Source organism: Pinus tabuliformis, chromosome J (assembly GCF_031772625.1).
Source record: "Pinus tabuliformis cultivar Carrire ecotype Pingquan chromosome J, CPIR1, whole genome shotgun sequence".
Classification (NCBI taxonomy): domain Eukaryota; kingdom Viridiplantae; phylum Streptophyta; class Pinopsida; order Pinales; family Pinaceae; genus Pinus; species Pinus tabuliformis.
The window spans coordinates 783,323,132-783,333,554 of record NC_142295.1 but is presented as its reverse complement, the minus strand read 5'-3'; positions in this window follow the sequence as shown (position 1 = coordinate 783,333,554).

The following is a 10,423-nucleotide window of genomic DNA, read 5'->3' as shown; positions in this document are numbered from 1 at the left end:
ATTGATAAACTATGGTATTGTAACAAAGCCCATTTATAGATTTACACAATTAATAGCATGGTTAAGAATCTTATTACATATCTTTTTTTTAATGTATATATGTTTAACTTAGATATTAATTCTTTGTAATATTAATATTAATATTAATAATTATTATTATTATTTAGAAAATATATAATTTTGTTAATTCTTTTTTCTTTTTTTTAATTTGAGTAAATGTATGATTAAGTAAGTGTTTTGGTGCTTATTATAGGTTAGTGGCTATTCATATTTACAAGACATTTAATTTATATGGACACACAATCCTAATATATATGAGTAAATATAATATATAAATTTTGATTAGTCTTTACTAAAAAGATTATGATAATTGATTTATTAGTTCTTATCAAAGAAGTATGTTAACCATTATTAGTTTCGCAATGACCAATACAAGTTATAACGTTCTATGCAATTTTGCCAAGAGTATACTTTTTAACTTGAGTAGGGAATTAAGATACTTTATTAGACTTATTTTTATTTTACTAAGAAGCAAATGTTTATATTTGACTCAAAAAAAGTAGTAAATACCTACTTGTCTACTTGTTTTACTAAGAATTAAAATGTTTGTGTTTCATTCACCACAATTACTAAGTGTTTATTATTCATTACAATTATTATTTTTGTAATAAGAATTTTTAGTAAACACTTTATAGGTTGAAGAATATTATCTATGTGTTTGGTTATTAACTAGCACAACCATATTAACAAATGTGATTGATATATGTAATTTAAAAAAAAAAAAAAAAAAACACCAAATAATCTCTCACACATTTTTGATATAAACCACCCATCTCTCACTCAAAATTGAAATGATTACTAAAAAAATTATTATAACAAAAATATTATCTAGAAAATAGTCTTTCGGATTAATCACATTGTAAGGATTAGGTTGACGTTTCGAACCAACTAATGTAGTTCATCCTCAGGACAAGGTGAGAAAGGAATGGATCTAAGAGAATAAATAGCAGGGATGCATCAGTGTTTAGGGTCAGTCATTCAAAAATAACCGTTATGTAATAGTTATTTATTTAATATTGAAAACTTAAATAAAATAATATTATTAGGTTGACCTATTCAAAAGTTAATAAATCTATTTATCGATTCAAATGGTAATTCCTTTATATAATATTAATATTATTTAAAAACAAATTAAATAATAATATTATGTTAAAGATAAGTTGTTATGTAATGAATTGCTTAGTGATAATATTAACAATATAAATTATTACCAATTCAAATAATAATGTTCTCATTTTAGAAAATAAAATAATTCATATAACATTATTAGGGATGAGTTGTTGAATGTGAATTATGTCAAAGGTTAGTATTTATCATGATTAATTAATGTATTTATCGATTAAAATGCTAATAATATCTAAGTATAATTTATTTATATAATAATTAACATTAAGAATTAAGTTTAAGATTAGTTTTTATGTAATTAACTAGTTAGTGAATATATTAAAAATAATCTATTTACCAATTCAAATAATAATATTCTTAGTTAAGGTTGACCAATTCAGGGGAATTAGGTAGAAAACTAGCTGTTATCTTGATGTAATAAATAGGTTAATATTATTTAAAGTAATTTATAATAATATTTAAAACTAATCGTTATGTAATAACTAAATAGTAATGTGACCAAACAATAAAATTATTCTCATGGTTAAAGTGTGTAAGGTTAAAACCTTATCGTTTGGAAAAATTCAAGATAGATATTATTTCTCTCAATTATTGAAATTACCAAGGCCAAAAGGGTCTAATAGATAGAATGAAACAACAAAGGGAAGAATATCCTTATTGAAAAGAAAAGATCGGGATGAAAGAAAGGGACCCACAGAAGAATGAACAAAGATGAGGGCAGAGGAGCTAGGAAGTGAGAGTTGGAATCCAACTTTTACTTAATTTCCAACCATCATCCCTATTGAGGTTTTTGGCATGCCTTGCAATCTCAATTGCTTCCCTAAGTTTCCTGTGGTGGAAATGATTAATTTTAGTAAGGACTCTGGATTCTTCAATGCATACATGGTGTTTTGATTTCTCAGCACGTTCTGCAAGGGCCGAGGTATGGGAGCTATTGTGTGTGATGTCAGCATGTTCACTAAACCTCTGCTTAATAGTTCTTCCTGTTTCACCAATGAAAGGGATACCATAGAAGTATGCAAAGCGGTAGACCCCTTTTGAGTCCTTCGGGTCAATAGGGTGTTTGACAGATCTAAGAGAATTTTTAATGGTATTGAGAGGTTTCAAGGACAAAGAAACAATAGTCTTCTTCAAAATATGGGTGATCTTATCCGTGATTCCTTAGATATACGGGAGATAAACGTTACAAATATGATCGACAAGAACAAGTTTAACCTTATGCTACTTGGTAGCTCTGCGAAAGGCTTTGAGGCTCGTAATATGCATAGTTCAAATAAAAAAGATAAAAAATGTCTTCTAATATATGGTTTAAACATAGGTAGGAGATTCTAGCGAGCATTACATTAAACAAAACACAAATCTATTGCTCCAAAGGATAGCCCAACCGAAAAAGCACAATTCTTACTGCAACCTCCCCATAGCGGGCATTGGTATTCAATTGGGAAAGATTCCATGAATTTCTGGAGAGTTATGTGATTGATCTCCCACCTTTATTGATTTTCTCACAGCGTTTCTGCGGTTATTCAATTACCTTGATCTGAACGTCAATATTACCATAACGATTAGTGGATCTTACTAGTTTATCATTCTTCAGCATAGCCTGTGGATTATCCTCTCATGGAAAGTTTATCAGAAATGAAGACTCTATCAAAGAGCTTGACAATTTCATTCACGAACACTGATATTTATATATATCACTGGTAAATCTACAGAGATTTTCATAAACAATCGACTCCTAAGGTTTTCATATCAAAAGAATCGCTCACATTATGGTAAGCTTTTTAATTGAGAAAATCTTTATCTTGAATTTGGTTTATAAAAGCTTGTCCTATTGCTCAATTTTACAATCTGGTTAATTGTAAAATGTTCCTCTTTAAAAGTTTGTTTTTTTTAAATGTTCTTATTTCTTTTAATGTTATGATTTCTGAAATTTAACCCTCTAATTAAAAATTCCCTTTTGTTCATCCCTTCCAAATTCACCAATATATTATTAGGAGATAACTATTTTTTAATAGTCAATAATACTTTAAGTAGAAACATCAATCTGATAAAAGTGAATATTATTACATATGTTAGTATATGTGCAGAGATTTATATTAATATATGAGAAAATATTTACATTAATAAGTGATTAGTAGATAAGGTTATACTTCTAAAAGAAAACTGGAAACGGATACATAAATTAGATTTTGAAAATAAAACATCTTAGGTTGATTTCTTAACAAATAAGATATATGTAAAGTAGATGATTTTAAAATGAGAACCTGACATAAACCAATGGATGACAATTCTTTCATTGACAAATATTGCATAATGGAGAGGGGGAACAGTTTATCAAATCACTACAGTACAAATTTAGAAAAGAATACTGAGGAATGCATTGAAGCATAGGTAGGGAAACAATGCTCTCTCCGATAGATAGAGAAAATGAAGAGAATCTATTTAAGGTTGTAGTTGCCCTTGAAACCCACGTGAAACCCCAATAGGGTGAATGAAAGAATGCATGAATTTTGTACTTCAATTCCAATAAACCTATTTTGTGTTCCATCTCAATTTGAACATGTTTGAGGCACTGTACCATGTAACTATGTGCTTATACAATGTGTTTGAGATGTGGCTCACAATTTTTCCTAGTACCAATGTAAATTTTTTTCTAGTGGTTTAAAAATAATTTTATTTAGTTAGTTTATTTTAATAATATATTTTTTGGAGGTCCACAAGGTCTTGGATAAATGGTGATTTGGTGTTTTATTAGGGCACCTCCTTGATGTGAAGTCACTCGTTCAATTCCCCACCCCAATTGGAGTGATAGATTGGACATGTTGAAGATGTAGTTATGCCAAGCTTAAAATAAAAAATAAAAAATTGGAGACTTCTAGAAGCCTCTAAAAATTAAAAATTTCTTTCAAATCATTTTGTCCTTTTCATTTGTCGCATTGTTTTAGGCCTGAACGAAGGAGAACTAGGCACTCAACATAGGAAATTGAGCAAGGGGGATTTGAAGAAGGACATTTTCAACGAGATAGGATTTATATTAGTAAGTTTCTATAGTCATCATGTTGTTTTTTTATGGTGTTTTGGGTATGTATTTTTCTAATGTTTTGGCCATATTCAACCATAGTTTTTCACTCTTTTGTGGCGTTTTTAAACAGTTACAACCATCCTTGTTGTTGTTTTGTGATGATTTTGGACAGCTACAACCACCCTCGTTGTTGTTTTTTTGTGTGGTGTTTTTGCACAATTACAACCATCATGAGATTATGATTTGTGGTGTTTTTTTGGGTAGGTTCAACAACAAAAAGCTATAGTTTCTAAGAAACATTTTTTTTAAATTTATTTAGTTTCTCTAAGAATGCATTTCTAAGGATTTTCTAAGAATTAACGAGATAATTATATTTATCGTTTTTTCATTTTATTTATTCTAAATTTGTTTTTGTAATTTTTTTTGATGTAGTAATGGCTTTCAGCTAAGGTGCTTCTACTATAGTGATCAAGAGAAACAAAAAGTCTGACTTTATCCTTTTTTTAAAGCATGTAAGAAAGGTGTTTAAAATGGGAAGTGTTGGTGCATGGGAATGGATATGCAATATATGTTAGAAACCTTACAATGGATCTTACCTAAGAGTGACACAAGTTTTTAAATAAATAAAAAAGTGAAGGGTGTGGATTTTTTCTCAAAGAAAGTTGACGCATAAGAATAGAGGAAGCATAATATTGAAAAAAAATAACAACCAACATAAAAAAATGCTATGAATCCATCAATTTAAGAGGGTAAACTAGCTAAAATGGTCAATTCTTAAGGGAAAGAGTAAGTTCAATCAAGAGTGCCAAGGGTTACCTATGCTTGTGGTATCCCTATCAATGTGCTTTGGTCTCTTTATTGAAAAGACGTGCTGAGGGAAATTAACACAACTCTTCAAGGGTTTGTGAGCCCTCACTATGAAAAGATCCAAACTAAACTACTCAAAAAGAAGAAGGAGCTTTTTGAGGATGCTTTAGCACTTATTTTTCTTTATGGAGTATCTCTGTGTTTAGCATTATTTTAGATGGATGAATAGATACTAGGTACAAGCCATTAATTAATAACATCTCCAATCCACCCAAAGGAGCAATGTTTTAAAGGATAAGGACTTGTCAGGGAGGTAAAAGACACTCCATTCATTGGTGATATTTTAATAAAAGGCATTGAGCAAGTAGGACTTGTTAAAGTGGTGCAACTTGTCATAGATAGTGCAAGAGTTTGAAAACATCTAAGGTTGATTATTGAAAGAAGATATGATCAAATTTGTAGACTTCTTACATTATCCATAGTCTAAATTTGATATTTAGAAAAGATTGACAATAAATTTCCATGGATTAAGGAACTCAGAGGAGAAAGAAGTGATATAATTAAATTCATCACTAACTACCATTAGTCTCAAGAAATATTTCATGAATACTCTAGGTCAGAGGTCTTGAAAGTTGTTGAGAAAAGATGTGCCTCAAATTTCATCATGTTGGTCTACCTTGATAAGGTAAAGAAACCATTAAATTCTATGGTGGTGAATCAAATTTTTCCTAAGTGGAAACATACATATTCAGAGTGGGAAGTGTTGAACTGGATACAACCACCCTCCAAAATTTTTCCTTAGCTTCGTTTTGGAACCTCCCTACCAACCATCCTTAGTAGCATGTCTTACACTCTTCAAGTACATAGGCTTCAGCTGAGTTTCAGAGGCTTACCAGCATGTGTTGGTCAACTTGTTTTCCACCCACCCATAGTCTGACATTCTAGACTTAACCATTTTCTGGCTGAGGTGATCACCTAGAAAATTTTGCAATTCTGGAGGGGAACCACCCTTCCCTCCAAAAATTGCACAATCCATATGGGCTGCCTGCTGGACTCCAGAAATGCACAATCCATCAACACAACCTTCCCTCTGAAAAATACGCAATTCATCCCGAAACTAGGCTATAGCTCAAAAATTATGCAATTTTGACTGATAGTGAGGGCTTCAGTCCATAAATTGTGCAATTCATGAGGTACAACGAGTCCTGCTCAGCCCAGAAACTGCACAAATGTCATTCCCAGGTTTGAAGGCTGTTTCATGTGCTCCTAGGTTGACCAGTTCCCTCCAGAACTAAGCAATCTTCATTTCCATGCATGGGTTGCTTTTCCTCAAAAATAAAAAAAAACAACCCTAGATTTTAGGGATATATTTTTAGCAGTTGGAGATTACATGCAAAGACCATTTCAAAAACTTCCCGCCAAGTGTCGTTTTTTCCTAGATTTGTGGTATGCGCGTCATAAGCCTAATGCTTATAAAACTTATTTATTCAACATTGTCGATCTCATTCCTCACATCGAACTTGGAGCTCTGACATCCCACATTGCATCTAGGATTCTTCGGCACATTCCGCTCAACTTTTTCTGTGTAAGTCTGCTTTTCATTTCTTTTGCTACTTTTCTGTTGCTTTTTGTATCTCGCTTTGTATGAATGTTGTTTTCTTGGTTTTTTTGAACGCCTACTATCGTTTTAGTGCATGTTAGCTTGTAGGAGCATTGTTTCAATTTTTCATTGCATATCACTATTGTCGCATGGATGACATTGTTTCTACACTAACAATCGTCATTGCGATGACTCGCTTCACACACATGCATGTTTTCTTGTTTTTTGAATCTTACACTCACTGTTTGCATGCATGATCATTCACTCTTGTTTACACTTAGCTTCGCCATGCATTCATAAATTTTCATGTTTTCAGTCGCCCGTCGGCGGGTCTGGACTGCATTGGCCTGGAGATTTCCTTGCCCGGCTAAGAAATGCACATGTATTAGAGTGAAAGCTCTACCTTCCCTCTAGAAACTACAAAAATATAGCCTAGCGCTATCCTCCAGGCTTGCTTTGTGAAATTCTAGGAGGCAATGCCTTGTTGGCACCCGAAATCGTGCAATGTTGTTGCTGGATTCGCATGTCATTATTGATTGAACCTGCGCATTGTGCAGTTTCAGTCCTCATCAGGCCAGGCGAGCCCGTGCATTGCATATTTTCAATAGTTAGCTAGTGTCCTCATATCCCACACTATGCCTTGCGCAGTTTTGGTAGTCAGTTTCCTACCCTCCCGGTGAAAATTTCCAATATTCCCAATCAGTCACCTGGGTATGTTGCATGTCAATCCTTAAAGTTGTTTTGGTTATCAACTGACATATTGCTTTCCATGAGTGTTGCTATGTCTCCAGGTATCAGAGGTGTTTGTCCATCTCTCATTAGTATAGATTCAATTGCCTCTAAGAGAGTAGGATCAAAGGACACTGTCAAGAGTGCAACTAGAGATGCAGTTGAGCAAGTGTCTATGAGCTTGCATATCTAAGAAGACACCAAGTTGTTCATAGACATGGATTTCAAGATGAAGTGGCAGGACATCAATGATACATTCCCAGGCATGTTTAAGGAAAATTTGGAAGACCGTAGGGTCTATGTCAACATTCATAAGTCTAGCTTGTACCAGATTGCATGCAGTTATCTCACATTTCCATGCGCAAAAATGATCCACTAGATTGTCTCTCATAATGATCTCGAGACAATGGTGTTGATAAGATCCAATGGAACATTGGTTGCTACCTTCGGGGCGAAGGACTTTCAGGAAGTGTATTACTTGCCACAATCGGTGATCACAATGGAGAAACCCTTCAGTAGACCCAGCAATAGTACAAACTCAATAGATATCTTGAAGAGCTGGGTGAAAGAGCCATCCAAGTTTAGGAAAACACCCAGCTAGGTTTAGAAGATGAAGATATTGCGGAAGGAATATTAGTACTTTGTTAGTGTTGCATGTCACTTATACAGCCAAGAGATAACAGAGCCTTCCTACAGAATTGGCCGATTGTGTTGGACCAACTTTCCAGTCAAGGAATACCTTGCAACTGGCCTGACATGCTGGATCTCAGGTTGAAGGAATAGGTGACAAAAGCCCGAAATTTTCCCAAGGGCCAACAAGATATACATGTATGCTTACATTCTGCATGCAGTTTGTGCCAGTCAGTAGTTCTCAGGCTTGGGTTGGGCATGGACAACTTCGAAAACCTCTGTGCACACTTATTGCATATTGTTCTCCGAAGGCAGCTTACGTGGAATTACCACACAGTTGTTAGACCACTTTGTCACCCTAGTGTACAAAATGATATTTGAGGAGGATCCACCTCGCATTTCATACGCAACGATCGAGGCATTAATCGACATATCAGATTGGTATGCCTCACCACTTGGCACCTTCGTATGGATGTACAATTTGGAGAGGGCTCCGCATGTTTTACTAAAGTTTTCCATGGATAAACTCATCATGTAAGATGTGTCATATCACATCTCGACAAGCTTGTTAGCGACACTACACAGGAAGAATAAGGCTCCTTGGCCCACTCTTCCTTTGCAGATCAGGTTTTATGAGATTCAGAATCTCAATCATGATGACGTTGAGAAGGAGGAGTTCAAGAGATTCACCTTTGGCACCAAAAGTTTCAATCCATATGACTCGAATTGCTTGATGAAGGACCACTGTGCGAGAGTGAAATTTCCTTGGATCTTGGGGCCGTGTCATTGGCTTGAGGAAGACCCATAGAGATACTGCTATCACTTCTTCGGGCTCAACGAACCAGTCAGAATAGTTGTAAAGTGGTTAAGAAAGCAGAGGGAAGCAACATCTCAAATATCATCATCATTAGCAGCAGTAGAGGGTAGCATACCTGCATGTGACAAAGGCAAGAGAAAGGTTGTTGAGAGCACAGAGGCAAAGAAAAGCTCCAAGTTGAAAGCATATCCATATGTCATGAAAGAAGAAGAAGGGTGAGAAATCGCAGGAGGAGGAAGCTTAAGATATCAATCATATTCTAGAGCAGATGGACACGAATATGGTGTAGCCAGATTCAGATCAGGATATTGGCCTCATGCCTCGGAACGAAGAGGTCACCCCACCAGCTTCACCGGATCAGGAAGCAGACCAAGTCTCAAGCGATCAAGGAGACACAGAAATCATTGAAGACAATCCGAAGGTGGAGATGTACAACATATATTTTGATGAGAAACATAGAGTTGTGAAGTCGCACAGAGTACCTACTCCAGATGTTCACATATCTCCTGCTCAGTTTGAAGAACGAGTGATCGTATTTGATGTGCGCAAGCATCCATCAATATTGGTCGATACTACCAGAGCATATGTCGAAGCCACTAGCTCGAGTGTTCAATTTTTGATAGTAGTAAGGATAATTTTAAGGGTGGAAGTTTATCTTAAAGTTTAGAAACCTTGGCGAATCTTACTAGTCCCTAATATGAAAATTCTATAATGTTTGACAATATTTTTGTAAAAATGTTTAGGTTTCTAATGATTTTATATTAGTATATATAAAATTTTGGCGATTTTTATGGTGAAATAATTTTATACTATAAAATGTGGGCAAATCATTTTTAGAAAAAATGGAAATTGGTGAATCTTTTTCTTTTTGGAAAAAGCATGGAAAATCAGCCCACTTGTGAATATTAGCCCCTAAAATTTTCTGTGGATAGCAGAGAACGAGCGCATTACTAAGGAGTTACAAGTGACCAAGTAGGGAGGAGAACAGGGTACAACATCCTCCATAGTAGAGTTAAGGAGAGCAATATTGGATGAAGTATTGTCTCTCGAAGAAGTCATGCACACCTGTATTCCAGATTCGTCACCGTGCATAAGTTAGTTGTCCATCTCAACAGTTGGCAACAACATTGTACTAAGAAAGCATGCATTTGGTCAAAACTGCATACTACTATCGAGTGCATGCAAACATGGACAATGAGGTACAAGGGAGCCCCATTTCATTTTCCAAGGATGATGAAGCCAAAGGCAGTAGAGTTGAAGGCACACATCCAGAGTCAGATCTGGAACTATGAGGAACTCCCACAGCTCATCACTAGTTTGCAGGCTTCACGTGCATGGGTGTTCAGAAGCATGGATGTTATTGTGTGCACGCACACGATCCCATCCATTGGCACACTCACCAAGCCAAAGTCAAAGAACCAAGTCCGACTGGAGTTGGACATGTACTTTGATGAGTTGATGCACGTAGCCACTACCGCAGCCTTGGAGATCAACGCAAACAATATGCATCAAAATGTTGCTAGTCTGGCTACAGTCAAGACTATGATGTGCATGTTATCAGACGAGTTGGACAGAGGTGCCAAATCAGTGTACCAAGATGCAACAGAGGAAAGAGTGTTTTTTCAGTAGGATG